Here is a 15,594-nt window from a genome sequence, read left to right on the forward strand (position 1 = left end):
GGAGGGATCCCTCCTCGGAGCAGCCAGACGCTAGACACCGCCTTGAGCCTCTCTGCCGGACTTATCGACCCAGGGAAGCCCGCACTGCCGCCCCAGCCCGTCCTCCCCCCCCCCCCGTGTTGTCATCTTGTTTGTGCTCGTAACAAAGTGGGGTTTAAAACGCTCCTCGACTGTTAGTCCACAGGGTTTGCACCTCCCTCCACCTGTACTCCCTCACACCCCGCAACGTTTCTCTGAGATATCAGATGCTGTTGGCGAAGCCGGCAGCCCTGGCTGAACGAGTATGGGGAGTTTTGAGGGCGCGGTGGGGGGTAGTAGGGTGTTCATTTATTCAGCCACTGTGGTAGGACGGGCAGCCTATTCAATCATTTATGGATGTATTTACCAATCCCCCCCCCCCCATGCGCGGAACAATGTGCATTCCTTATCCCTCCCCACACTTACAAACACCCCTGCCCCCACCACACGCACAAGAAAATGAGGGGTGGGGGGCACCTTTATTTGGCCAAGGTATTAAGCCAGGCAGGCCCAGCTCTAAAGCAAGGAAAGATGCGTCGTCCTCACCCGCACAGGGGGCATTTTCACTGCCTAGACCCACCCGGGCCCTGCTCTGAAATGGTTCCGAACGTTTCCAGAGATACAGTCACTGACGCTGAATTCATGTCACACTCACACATGTGTGTGTATATATATATATATATATATATATATATATATACACAGATACTTACACGCGCTCGCACATATGTATGCATGTTACAAACAAGCACAGATTACAAAAAACTCTGCGTGACAATGCACATGATAGTAGGAGCAATAAAAACGCGCCAAAAATACCATAACTCACGCCATAAAGAAAAAGCAAGTATTCATCTTATATAACATAACGAACGCACTCAAAGGATACAGAAGCGTACATGTGACCATCAATCCCTCCAGAGTTACAAAGTTTTTTTTTCCTATCGCGACATCGGATGCTTGTGACCTCTTGTCCGAATTAAGGCGCCTTGTGGCCGGGCAGCCATTCATGCTGCGAAACAGCAGAGCCTTGTTTTAGAATCCCAAAATGATTAACTAGCTGCTCTTAAAATGGGTGGTTGGTTAACTCTCACGCGGTTGTGAAATGGTAGGAAACGACGTCGTTTGTAGAGGAAGCTGTAGAGGAAGCTGTTGTGCAACTTAGACCACTAAAATGGGTAAGTAAATTCGTATGCAAGCCTTTAAACATCTACGACGAGGGCACCGGAAGACACCACCGCCTTTCTCCGCACAGCAGAAATGCCTCGGAGAAAGGGAGAAAGGGAGCATCCTTTTCGGATTCGGGGGCGTGTTTTGCTGTTGTCTCCTCCCTGAGACTTTTCGCAAAAAACACGCCCCCCGATCCGAAAAGGACGGGGCATGATTGGAGTGACGGGACCTCTTCTCCAATGGCTGGCCAGCATTTACTAGGCCAGCCAATGGAGAACAGGGGAGAAGAGGGGCGGGTTCAAGCCCCTCTTCTCCCAAGTCATTATCTCTCGCGAGCGAGACTGCGCAAGCGCAGCCATCGCTAGCCGAGACCTAAAGAGTTGAAGACCTATCTCTTTCCAAGAGCAATGTAGTGTATTAGATCTGAGGACTTACATAAGGTCAAGCGCCAGGATACCCTTGGGGTGGCAGTAGCGCTCAATAAGAACTTAATACATACAAAGCCATCTTCCTACTGCTATGAGCTCCAAAACAAACAAAAAAATATATCTAATTATTTCTAAATCCTTCCCTCTTCTATCCCTCCACTATCCTTTTCAATCCAAATAATAGACTAAAATGTCCACCGTTCAAATTAATTTCATATTTCACTACACTAATTCACCACTAATCCTTTACACGTTCCGGAGTAACATGCTACTTGCCGAAAAAGCACTTCAACACCTCATCAGGAGTAGCAAGCGCTATATAAATGCACACCTTTTTACCTCTTCTACCCCTTCGCTATCCTTCTCAATCCAAATAACTGACTAACATATCCACCACTCAAATCACTTTCATTTTTTACTATACTCATTCACCTCTAATCCTTTATGGGTTCCGGAGTAGCGTGCTATTTGCCGAAAAAGAGCTTTGACACCTCGTATGGGGTAGTAAGTCCTGTATAAATGCAATTACAATACAATACAGTACAATACATCTGATTAGGCGTAGCCCTGTCTTAATAATAGGGAATCATGTCCCCGGTGCAAAACTTTATAGAGTATGGTGAAAATTAGAACACTTCACTCTCTCCAAACAGCAGGAAGTACTGTGCTCATTGTCAAATATGGAAATACTACGACTGCAAAAAACACAGAGTATTGCAAAAATTTTGTTGACTGCATTGTTCTTACGTAGCCCTGTAGCAATCTAAAAAAATAACCTTTTTAGGAAGATTTAAGTTACGAAGAAAAACAAAGCATTTACAAAAATGCCATAAAGCAAAAAGTACAATTTCAAATGAAGCGCCTTCATTTATTTATCAGTAAGGCAGCTGTCTGGTTTGTTTTCGACGCTTGGGATGTAGTAGTGGAGTTTTATTCATTTCTACTTTGAGGATAAAAATCGAATTTCAACTGCTAACTGGAGTTACAGCTGTCCTCGCGCCACCGGAGTTGGAAACAAGTGAGGGTGCATCACAAGTGGTGGTCTGGTAGGATTGGACTGGTTGGAGATGGCAGGGCCAATTGGAACTGGCTGGGTCTTTTTGCCCAGCCGACAATTACCCGTGATGTTCCGCTGCAGCACAGTTAGGCTGGGCAGAAGGACTGCCTTCTACACCTATTAGCTTGCCCAATGTGTTTTATTATTTAATTTTTAATTCCATTAAAAACATTATATAATCAGATACTACTCTGAACATCTGTGCCTCATTGCATAGTGGGGCGCAGTCCTGGTTTGGTGGCGCACACGCCGTTCTTGGGCGCATTGTTGAGGGGAAAGGGTACCAATTACAACAAGCATTGACAAAGCCAATAGGTCGCACCTATACAAGAACTATTCTCTTTGGCAATGTGTTTTTGCTATGTTATACACCAGTGTGGCTGCTGTTCAGCATGGCTAAAAGTAAGTGGTGTGGAGTGTCCTAGAGTGGAGTAGGGGGAGTACAGTGTGGTAGACTGGATTTGTTGGAGTAGAGTGTCGTAGAGTGGAGTGGAGTGTTATAGAGGGGAGTATAGTTCAGTGGCAGAGAGTGCTGTAGAGTGCAGTGTCGTGGAGTGGGGTGGAATAGGGTGGAGTGGGTTGGAGTGGATTGAGGTGGTGGGGTGGATTGGTCTGGAGTAGATTGGGTGGATTGGATTGGGGTAGAGTGAGTTGGATTGAGTGGAGTGGGTGGATTGGAGTGGGTGGACTGTATGGGGTGGATTAGAGTGGAGTGGGGTGGATTGAAATGGGTGAGGTGGATTGGAGCAGATTAGAGCAGGGTGGATTAGATTGGTTTTGGGGGTGAATGGATTGGATTGGGGTGCAGTGGATTGGATTAGAGTAGGGTGGTTTGGATTGGGGTGAATTAGAGTGGAGTGGAGGGGTTGGATTGGACTGGACTGGAGGGGTGTATTGGATTAGATGAGGTGGATTGGACTAGAGTGGGGTGGATTGGAGTATGGTGGGCTGGATGGATTAGACTGAGTGAAGTAGACGGAACTAGGGTGGGGTGGGGTGGATTGGATTGGGGTTGAGTGGGGTGGATTGGGAGTAGAGTGTGGTGGATTGGACTGCAGTGTAGGTGGGTGGATTGAAGTGGGGTAGACTGGATGGGGTGGGTTAGATTGGAGTGGGGTAGGGTGGAATAGAGTGGGGTGAATTGGACTGGCATGGGGGTGGGGTGGAGTTAAGTGGATTGCATTGGAGTGAGGTGGCTTGGATTGAGTGGGGTGGATTGGATTGGGGTGGTTTGGATTGAGGTGGATTGGATTGGGGTGGGGTGAACTGAATTGGGGTGGATTGGATTGAGGTGGATTGGAAAAGGTGTGGGTGGGTGGGTGGGGTGGATTGGAGTGGGGTAGATTTTATTTGGCAGGATTGCGGTGAGGTGGAGTGGAGTAGAGTCGGATTCATTGCATTGGATTGGGGTGAGGTGGGTTTGATCGGGGTGAGGCGGATTGGATTGGAGTGGGGTGGATTGGAGTGGGACAGATTGCTTTGGATTGGAGTGGAACAGATTGTTTTAGACTGGAGTGGGGTAGATTGTTTTGGTTTGGAGTTCGGCTGATTGGAGTGGGGCAGATTATTTTGGATTGCAGTGGGGCTGAATGGAGTGGGGCAGATTGTTTTGGATTTGAGCAGATTGGAGTGGGGCAGATTGTTCTGGATTGGAGAGGGGCAAACTGGAGTGGGCAGATTGTTTTGGATTAGAGTGGGGCTGATTGTAGTTTGCAGATTATTTTGTATTGGAGTGGGGCAGATTGTTTTGGATTTGAGTGGGGCAGATTGTTTTGGATTGAGTGGGCAGTTTGGCATGGGGCAGACTGGAGTGGGGCAAATTGTTTTGGATTGGAATGAGGTGGATTGTGTCAGGCTCTCATAAACCATGAGATGAAAAACTCCTCAGAATCCAGGTGATGCATAAAATTGTCCACCTCTTGACATCTCCAACTCTCTCCAACTCTGATAGTAATTTCACAGAGGAGTAGGGTGATCAATCGAGGGAAGGGATTAGGAAGGGAACAGCGGGGAATAGGAGACCTGGAAAACAATGAATGATACAATGAAGAAATACATTCACAATAGCTACTCTCATGTGGTCTCACTAAGAGCAAACTATACCTCTATAAAACGACGTATCTCACACCTGGTCTTTCATTCACATGGAGGGTTACAATTCCTCCTGGTCAATACTCCTAAAAAGTATAAACACATGATTAATCATAATCTCTTATTTCAATCAGAATTGTAAACCTCTATACATCATACTACACAGATACATACCAAATTCATTGCTTCAAAAAATAGAGAGAACGTTCAAAAAATAATGGTAAAGAAAAAATAATAGTTCAGCGAGTGCCAATTCTCAATTCAAAAGCACAGCGTACTTAAAGCTTGGAGTATTCACTGAACCAAGACCTTATTTCCAAACTCAGTGAGGATAAGAAAGTTAATAGACATTTTCACCAGAGAGGAAACAAAAGGCTTTCACAAAGTGTCATTAACCTAAAAATTCCATAATTGAAGGTGAAAGATCTTTTACTAAATGAGCCCAATGTCACTGAAAAGGCAAGGAGCAGACTTCCTACCTGGAAGCGAAGATTCCCCACCTGTAACAATGTATCTCCAACGGTACTACTTCCTCTCCACTGAAATGAAGAGAGGCACAACAAAAGGGAAATGTGCGGGCCACAGTCCTGCGACTGAATAGGAAGGGGGAGAGGAGACTCCCCGACAGCACCGCCGGATGCTAGCCGCACAAATAGCAGGAAGACATCTAATGCGGTTCAAGACTCCACCGCCAGACGCATTAAAACCAGCAACATTAAATGAAACTCCAGTAAGCCCATGAACAAAATCACATGAGGGCTTCCTAGTGCAAATGAACTCGCTCAGCCGAGATGAGTTCCCCGAAACAAAAGAATTGCGCACACTGGCCGGCATGCAGCCGAATACTTTATAGCATATTTCCTCCCCTCTCACTCACAGCATTCTTGGAGAGGTAGTCCAACAAGAGTGTGAATAATCAGGAAGGCGCTAATGGGTACGTATCCCGACAGATTGGATTAGGGTGAGGTGAGGTGCATTGGATTGGATTGGATTGGATTGGAGTGGGGTAGATTGGACTTGGTTGGATTGGATTGGTGTGGGATGGGATGGATTGGATTGGTGTGGGATGGATTGGATTGGAGTTGGGTGGATTGTGGTGGATTAGAGTGGGGTGAATTGGGATGGAGTGGGTGGATTGGGGTGAGGTGGATTGGATTGCAGTGTGGAGCCTTGGATTGGGGCAAAGTGGGGCAGATTGTTTCAGATTGGATTAGAGACGATTGCAGTTGGATGGATTGCAGTGAGGCTGATTACTCTGAATTGGAGTGGGGCAGATCGGTGTGGGCAGATTGGAGAGGGGAGATTGTTTTGGATAGGAGTTGGGCAGATTGGAGTGGGGCAGACTGTTTTGGATTGGAGTGCGGTGGAATGGAGTGGGGCAGACTGGAGTGGGCAGATTGGAGTGAAGCAGACTGTTTTGGATTGTTTTGGGGCAGATTGGAGTGTGATGTATTGGAGTGGGGCAGATTGTTTTGGCCTGGAGTGGGGCAGATTATTTTGGACAGGAGTGGGGCAGATTGTTTTGGATTGGAGTGGGACAGATTGGAGAGTGGAAGATTGGAGTGAGGCAGGTGGTTTGGGGTTGGAGTGGGCAGATTGTTTTGGATTGGAGTAAATTGGAGTGAGGTGGCTTGGGAGGATTAGAGTGTGTTGGATTGGGGTGAGTGGTTTGTATTGGAGTGGGGTGGATTGTATTGGTCTGGGATGGATTGTATTGAGAGGCATGGATTGGGGTTTGATGAGGTGGGGAGGATTGGAGTGGGGCAGATTGGAGTGGGGAGAATTGGGGTGTACTGCCGAATTATGTGTTAAAGAATCATTTCAGAAACTAAACATAAGAAAGAAACAATGTCACTTTGCAATAAAATAATCCTCATCTTGTGAGAACTGCGCCCTCAAGCAAAAACAAAAGAAAACATGGCAAAATGAAAGAAAGTTAACTTTAGAAAATAAATCTTTGCAATTTTGTTTTCCTGTTGGGCACGTTTTTGCACACGCCTTCTGTTCGCAGGGCGCTAAAAGTTAAACTAAACAAAACAGTACCTCAATCCCATCAGGAGCAGCGGACGGGCAGCGATTAAGTTGAATCAATCAGTACTTAGTCCCTGCTCCACAGACAGGAATGGAAATGATGGTAGGCCTGCCTTGAAGAATTACGAGGCTGTAAAGAAGAGTGCCACGTAAGCCAACAAATGGTAAGCAATGGATGGGCTCCGAGCCCTTTTTGATAACAACAGTGTCGCACAAGTGAGACGCATGTGCTAGTGCATGCTTTCGCAGGATCGACCCTAAAAATGTGCTTTCTCCTTAAAAGAAGCAATGAAGTTCTGTGCAGTTGTTTTGCTGCTCCACTGTAGTCAGACCTAGCTTAATCTAAGGAACTCGTTGAATTTCCTCACATTTCTTTCGCAAATATGGCTTTTATGAGACAAGTGTCTTAGTGCATCAACAACAACAAAATAATCAAGCAGCATCACCTCCTTTTCTGTCTTCCACATCACAGACCTAATTCATTCAGAGCAGCTCACTGCAGCAGGCAGGATTTACCAACTCTAACTCAAAATCAAAAGAAAGAAATCTTCATTGAATCATTCCATGGCTTTGGCCTTTCCCTTCCTGTGTAGGATAAAAACAGAAAACCCCATATATAGTTCTACTTTTTCTACCTTGCAACAGTGGGACGTCTGTCCTACAAGGGATCCACGTCCGGGAACACCCTTGGTCACTGAGTGCTTTACATCAAACACACAAAAGGTGATGAGAGACATGCTTGCAATAAGTCTAAGCACTGGCAATCACTCAGGTTGGCATTCCTACCCATCGATCTTTTGCCCACCACGCCACCTCATTTTGGACCAGCCATATGCAAATTAGTCTTGGCCCTGATCCAGTAGAAAAAATCTAGCCCAGATTTCCAGGCCAGAAGCTTCCTAAATCAGAACAGAAGCATGCGAAGACCAGTCTTGGGATGTTTCTTCCATTTTACATATAATCTGTGCTGATGATGTGGAAACCAGTACAAGGAAGAGTCTTGAAGTAAATGTGTGTTGTTATGCAGAGGAATTACTACCAGTCCTGTTAGGTTATCCTGATCAGTGGTGGCTCGCATAGGGCGTGCTGCGAGGCGGTTGGGCGGGGAGGGTCAGGGGGGTAGTAAACTCGGACATACGACGGAGCGGAGGAACGCAATAATTACTTTCCTCTGTTCGGTCGTATGTCCGAGTTTACTACCCTGTCACCCTGCCCCTCCCCCGCCCTGTCTCACCGCCCCTCAGCACGCCCTATGCGAGCCGCCACTGTTCCTGATCCATGTGTGATATGTTGCTCCAGTCCAGATTTTTTCTTTGAATTCTGGGACTTGTGTTCTTGTTTATTAAAACAGGACTACAAGACCCAGGATTCAAAGACAAAACCTGGAATGGAGTAGCACATCACGGTTGGACCTGGGAAACTTGCTAGCTATGTACTAACTGGGTGGTCTTCTTCCCCTGTTCTCCCAGGCCTTTCCCTTCACACCCCTGCATGCCAATACCCTTGACCCTGATTCTGGCTCCTTGGTGTGGTGCCTCTTCACATCTCGATGCTCTCTGTGTATGCAAGTAACTCACAGAAGTCATTTCTGATTCATCTCCCTTGTGAAGAGTTCTGTCTCTTTGGCTCTCTGTTGGAGGATCTCCTCAAGAATTTTGTTGATGTCCCGCTGGGAATGGGAAAGGTTTTAGGGCCAGGTTTTTCTTTGGCATTGGAAGCAGCAAACAAGCCAGTAGCATTTCTGGTACATGTGGCAGAATGTAAAAGTGACTGTAAAAGTGACTGTTAGTCTATTCTGTTTTTGGTGCAGATGTCTTTTGGCAAATTTCATCTCACCAGGGACCTAAAAAGATAAAGGGCTACCATCTTTGGCAGCCTTTCATAAAGGTGGCTCTTAAATTAATCCAATCTTCGGTGGATACAGGGGATTTCCTGGCTTCCCTGGATCTGCAGGACGCCTACCTCCAAATTCCAATCCACCCAGGACATTTCTGTATGTTTCAATGCTAGGGCAGCTCTACAGGTTCATAGTACTTATGTTTGGACTCCGCTCTCAGGATCCTTACAAAGGTGTTGGTGTCTTTAGTGGATATTATTTATTCTCAGGGCATCTAGGCTATTCTGTGCCTCTTCTTCTCCGAAGATGTTGCACATCTGATCCATGACTGCAAGGTCCTCCAAGCTCACAGGCTTCTTTCAAAAGTCACACATGGTGCCTTCACAGAATCTCCAGATCACTGGAGCAGTTTTTAAGACAAACATGAGACAGGTGCTCCTCCCTCTGCCATGGAAGCTAAGGCTGGTGTCCTGTCTGCCGGCTTTGCTGGAAGACCCTCAAGCATCAACAAGGGTCCAGCTTCAGTTACACGGGAAAATAGCACCCTGCATTCAAGTTACCCTTTTGCAGTGGTTCCACCTTCGCATGCTTGTCTTTCACCTCTTGAGGCACTGGAGTGCCTTCTTGTCGGCTTATAGGTTTCTTCATCTGGCCCCTTCACCAATCAACAAGGACATTAAGTGGTGGTTGGTCCCAGCTAAGTATCTGGTGGTTCTTGTTGCACTTTCCCGTCTGATCCTGACCACAAATGCCTGCTGGAGTGGTCGGTGTGATCCTGAGGGGTGTCTTTGTGCAGGATCTCTGACCCCTGGACGAATCCCAGAATTTGTCCAATTAGATTAATCTTTATCATGCACTTCTGACATTTGCTCCCCTTCTTGAGGACCTGCTGTCCATTTTCAGCCAGACAGGCAAGTGCCCCAGGTTTGTATAAACTGCCAAAGGGGTATCAGGGTTATCAAGCTTGTATCTTGTTGGGTTGCATATGTATTTTTGTGTTGCTTCTGTATATTTATTATGTACCGTGCCTTTCGTTACTGCAAGGAATTTCCACCACTGTGGAATTCCAGAACGGAAGGTACGTTGGGGAACAGTGACAGTTGAGCTGAGGAGCTGATGAGAGACCTGCGGTTGTTGCTGCTGTCTTGTTGGAGAATTATAAATAAAGAATTGAAGTACTTACCTTCTTGCTTCTTTTCACTTACGACGAGTTACTCCTCCTTCAAGACGTCCACGCCTGCCTGTCTTTCATTCACCTACCGGAGCGACGAACCTAATTTGAATCATCGAGGAGGTGAGGACTCTGATGTTCTGCGGATATCCTGCCAAAAAGTATCCGCGCAAACTGCTTTTTGCAGAGTGGTGGAGGTGAGGATATCCATATTATTAAACTATTTTGCCATTTTCGTACAGCTGCAATGAGACTTTCTCGCGCTTAATGCCATGCGCGCAATTGAAATTGTGACGTCAACTACAACGTGAGCATAGCCGCTCTACGTTGCATCTCCACGTCAATTGCCGCCATCTTAAATGTCCTTGCTACCATAGCAACGTAGCGATTCATTTCAACGCTGACGCGCACAGCTGACAAAACATCGCTGATGCGCACAGCTCAATTGAAGTGCACTCATTTCAAGGTCTCAAGGTTAATGCACACAGCTGACTAAGATATCGCTGATGCGCACAGCTCATTTAAAGTTCAAAATTTATGCACACAGCTAATAAAAATATCCCTGATGCGCACAGCTCGTTCAAAGTTTGCGCGCACAGCTGATAGAGACAATGCTGATGCGCACAGCTCATTTAAAGTCTATAGTTAACGCACACAGCTAATAAAACATCGCTGATGTGCACAGCTATTTTAACTTTCAAGTTCACACAATTTTTCTGCATTTTGCTAAGCTAGAGCGCGAGGTGAGGCCACCCCTCATTCCCTTAGCTCAAGCTAATAACAATTTGTGCTGTTTACTCGCATTGCTTTGCACATTGCTGATTTGCACAATACTTGCTTTTAATTCCCGGTTTTAAATTGTGATTAGACATTTTAAACAAGAGCACTCTGTGTATTTTTTTGATTGCTTACCGGGCTCTAACGTGAGATTTGGCGGTGGTTCACGTCCCCGGTCCGTCACGGCAAACAAGTGCCGATTGAACGGAGGGACTTATCGCGATTCCACCCACTCTCGCTCCTCACTTCCTGTCACGGGGGTACTTTAGGGAGATGGCTTGCCGGCCACGCAGCAGCTAAGCTGGAGCGCGAAGTGAGGCCACCCCTAATTCGCTCAGCTCAATCTAATAACAATTCGTGCTGTTTACTCGCATTGCTTTGCACATTGCTGATTTGCACAATACTTGCTTTTAATTCCCGGTTTTAAATTTTGATTAGACATTTTAAACAAGAGCACTCTGTGTATTTTTTTGATTGCTTACCGGGCTCTAACGTGAGATTTGGCGGTGGTTCGCGGTCCCCGGTCCGTCACGGCAAACAAGTGCCGATTGAACGGAGGGACTTATCGCGATTCCACCCACTCTCGCTCCTCACTTCCTGTCACGGGGGTACTTTAGGGAGATGGCTTGCCGGCCGCGGAGCGGACGCGCGCAGCGGGCGTGACGCCGGCGCGCCACCGGCGCGCCAAAGGCAAGCCCGTCTGCGCCCGTCCGCGACCAGACCGCGACCGGCGCCTGCCATACTGCCTATAACAGGTGCGTTCAACCCTTCTTATGCTGGTCGCGTGACGAGCTGTTAGCCCTACGAGGCCCTCCCTGCGACAGACCTCAGCGGGTTGACCCAGCGGTTTACCCGGTCCCCCTTAGCTGCAGCACATGCGTCACAAGTCGGCTTCAGTCCAAGGACGTCAGCACGATACCAACACGTGGCCGCGGCCTGCCGAAGGAAAGTAAGGCCAAAATAAATGCTTGCCTCATTAACTGCAGATCACTGGTTAAACATGCCTCGGAGATCTGGACTCTCTGAAGTGATGGGACTTGGGATGTCATGTTTCTCACAGAAACCTGGCTTAACCTGGACACGGTGACTTCCATCGCACTAGCTATACCATCTGGCTTTAAAATGTGTCACGCGAACCGAGAGGGGGGGAAAAGGGGGGGCAGGGTGGGCATTATTCTGAGAGATTCATGGGATCTGGTGTCTTCTGACCCACCGCTTGGGCAAGGCATTGAGGGTCTAAACTTTTGTATACACTTTAATCCCTCTTTCTCCCTTGCAGGTATTCTCATCTACAGACCCCCAGACTGTGCCACAATGGCGCTCCAGAATTTATGCAGTCTTATTATTCAAAATCCACTAAAGTACACCAACTTTATGGTCCTAGGTGACTTTACACGGAAAGGGTATACAGTTCCTCTATTGGTCAAGGAGAGTGTGGGGCATGCTCTCCTTGGAATTAGACTAAGTGGGGGGTAGTGTTCAGTAAGCCTGAAGGGTAAAGGACTGTGTGGGGTGGGGGAACCCACATTGGTGGAACTAAAACCCTCACACACCCAGCAAGCTAGGTGTCATGCTTCATCATCTGGGTTTTGCTCCTCGTCGGGTCGGCGCTGCAATTCCCGACGGGCACCCAGGGATGGGGCTCTTTGGCGGAGATCTTTTGTTCCTTGCCGAGGGTGAGTGCAAGTGAGGGCCAGGAAGGTGTAGATGTTTGTGAGTGTGGTTAAAAAGGGTTGGTTAGTCTGAATAAATGATTTTATTCGGTCAGTAAACCACCCTGTTAAAAATGAAAAGAGAGGCGGTAGTCTTGACTAGATGGGTCAGGGACTTCTCTACTCTGCTCCGGTGGTCAACATGTTTCATGCCTACAAGGTCAGGGGGATCCAGCGGCAATTCATCAGGACCAGTGATTACAACTATCTACAAAATTGTGAGGGTGTGATACTAATTATTTACAGTGATGTATAAAACTACCCTAAGTAAGTGTCGGAAAAACTGGACTCTTACATGCTGGACCGGCCTATAGAGAAGGGAAAAAGGGAACAAAACAGGCACCAGCGTACATTAAGACGCACACTTAGTCAAATTTATACATTAAAGAAATGAAAAAAGGGAGCCAGAGACTCCTCCTATGCATTTTCACTAGAAAAACAATTTGCGTTACATACTGGTGATCATGCACAGGTGGATGCATGGTGCAGGAACGTGTCAGGTGATCAAAAATATAAATTAAAACCACTCAGAATCTTACGTTTAAGTGCGGTAATGCTCACCTAACGTATTAGAAAGTGCCACTCCAGTCGGTACTTGGCGAGCCTCTTGGGGATGCGAGATTGCCTACTGTAGATAGAGGTACAGAGTAAAGAGGCGAGAGGCTCATGCTCGAGGGAGATGCATACTCCCTATTCGCTATGTACAAAAGAAGGGGTGGCAAGCTAATCCTCAGGTCCCGTGACAAGCGAGAGGCTCATGCTCGGATAAGATGCATACTGCCTAATCGCTATGTCCAATCAGGACGAAAGGTGGCAAATTACCCCGTGGGGCCCGTGACAGGAGGAACCACGACCGCGGAACGCTCAGTCCCCCCGTCCCAGGCGTCTCACGGAGAGACAGGAAGGAGACTGGGGACGGGTCGCTTCCACAGCCGCGGTGCGCCGATCACCGAGACCGAGCGAGTCTCAGCTCAAGAGGTGGAGTCTTTAAAGAACGCGATGTAACTACTCACAGTTTTGTCGCCCAAGGGTGGTTTGTAGACCTACCCCGCTCCGCCGAAACCGGGAAGTGAAGTCTGCTTCCCGCTGTTCAGTTAAGAGTGAAACCCGTGAGGCTAGGCGGGTACTGATTGGTCACCGGACGCCGCCGGAAAGAATAACCAGGCAGTCTAGTTTCCAGGGTGAACAAGGGTGCCATCTTGGAGAGGGGTATGTCACTATGTAGTGGATAGTGTATGGGGCGTGATGGGGTCAAGGGGTCCTTAAAAATATTAGTAACAATTTGCTTATAACAAATAATCATCTTATATATCCTTCTCAACAGATTGGTATAGTCATGCTCGTGTGTAAGGTCGTGTGGATGACACTCAGACACATATATGAGAATATGTCTTATAACAAAGTGATGTAAGAGGTGTGGCGAGTTAATGTTATCACTTGTCATCTAGAACCAATACCGTCAGACCTGTAAGTAATGGTAGGTGTATTAGGGACTGACATGATGCTGCCGACGGCAGTCTCGTCATCGAGGATGATTATAGGCGCCATATTGGGATGGGAAGATACGTAATGTGATGTTCCTGAAAAAGTAGCAAGGCGCTGCAGGACGTCGTTCTCCGATGTAAAACTCACGACTAGTGTGTTGATGTCATGGGAGAAACGCGCTTGGTAAAATATGTGAGGTTACTCCGACCAGGCGGTGTATACCAGAGAAGTGTTGTAAGGTATTAGTAGAATTACCCAGTTACTGTCACTAATTAGGAGATGGTGCCCCTCCCTTGACGGGGTATTACTCGCTGGTAGGATTACAGTGGAATATAGGTATCAAGGGAGTCTATGGAGATGCCCTATCACTATCAGTGTGATGGGATGACGTTCCTCCCTTACTTGGGTCAAACTTACTAGTAGGGACTGAAATGAAATGTAGGTATCGTCTGGGTTTTAGTGAGTTAAAGAACCCCATGGTATGTCATCATTAAGACCCCGTGTATCCGAGGACAGTTTATGGACCCATCTTTGTTCCAGTCTGTACAAAGATTGTGGTGGCATGCCTGGATGCGATTCAAGGACAACCCATCTCAAGGAGTCTGCTGTGTGGTGGAGATTTTTGAAATGACAATACAATTTTGTGGTCTCCTTGGAGCATCTGATATTACTTTTGTGCTCTGTGATGTGTGTCTTAATTGATCGTGTCGTCATCCCTATGTAATACAAAGCGCAAGGGCATTGTAATAGATAGATGCAATTCTTTGAATTACAATTTGTGTGACGTCCCAATTTCCAGGTCAAATTATCAGATAAGACCAATTCCTTTACGGTCATCGTCTGATAACAAGATGAACAACTGCCACACGGGAAATGTCCTGTGACTGGTGGAAGACCCCACAGGGTCGCCTGGGTGTTCTGCGCTGCTTTTTTGGGTCTAGTATGGATCAGAATATCTTTAAGGTTTTGCGTTCTCTTAAAAGCAAACCTTGGTTGTGGTAGAGTTAGATCCCCAGCCGCCAAAATCCCCCAGTGTTTCTTAATGACTTTTTTTATGTTGTTGGAAGATGGGGTAAAAGAAGTCACACAGGTCAAGATATCGGTTTGTTCACGGGTCCTAGTCTCCAGTAAAACCTCTCTAGGGTTATTCCTTGCCCGTTTCATGGCGTTATTAATACTAGCGGGGGGGTACCCTCTCTCTTGTAAATTATTGGCCAGGCTATCTGCCTCTTTCTTGTAGTCCAAAATAGAACTACAATTTCTCCTTAATCGGAGAAACTGGCCAAACGGAAGGTTGTCCCTCAGTGCTTTGGGATGGTGACTGCTATACAACAAAAGGCTGTTTCTGTCCGTTGGTTTTTTATAGAGACTAGTGGTTAAGACTCCTGACTCCAGTCTGATATCTAGGTCCAGGAAGGCAATGTGTGAGGGGGAGATGTGATTGGTAAATCTCAGGTAAGGATTCTGGATATTAATCCATTGGCAGAACTCTTCACATCTGCTCATAGGGCCCTTCCAAAGGATAAGGATGTCGTCAATGAATCGCCTCCACAGAATCAGATTCTCATTAAAGGGGTTGGTTGGGCACTGAATGGTTTCCTCCTCGAAGGCTGCCATATAAAGGCAGGCTAAACTAGGGGCAAAAGTACTGCCCATAGAAGTCCCTTGGCATTGATGGAACAGTTCATTCCTGAATTCGAAAAAGTTCTCAGTTAATGCCAAGGATGCTAGGTCCATAATAAAAGACACCGGAGTGGGTGATGTCCATTCTTCCTTACGTAGGACCTCTTCGATCACAGTTAGGGTGGCTTGTTGTG

The sequence above is a fragment of the Triturus cristatus genome, chromosome 6 (assembly GCF_964204655.1).
Source record: "Triturus cristatus chromosome 6, aTriCri1.1, whole genome shotgun sequence".
Lineage (NCBI taxonomy): Eukaryota > Metazoa > Chordata > Amphibia > Caudata > Salamandridae > Triturus > Triturus cristatus.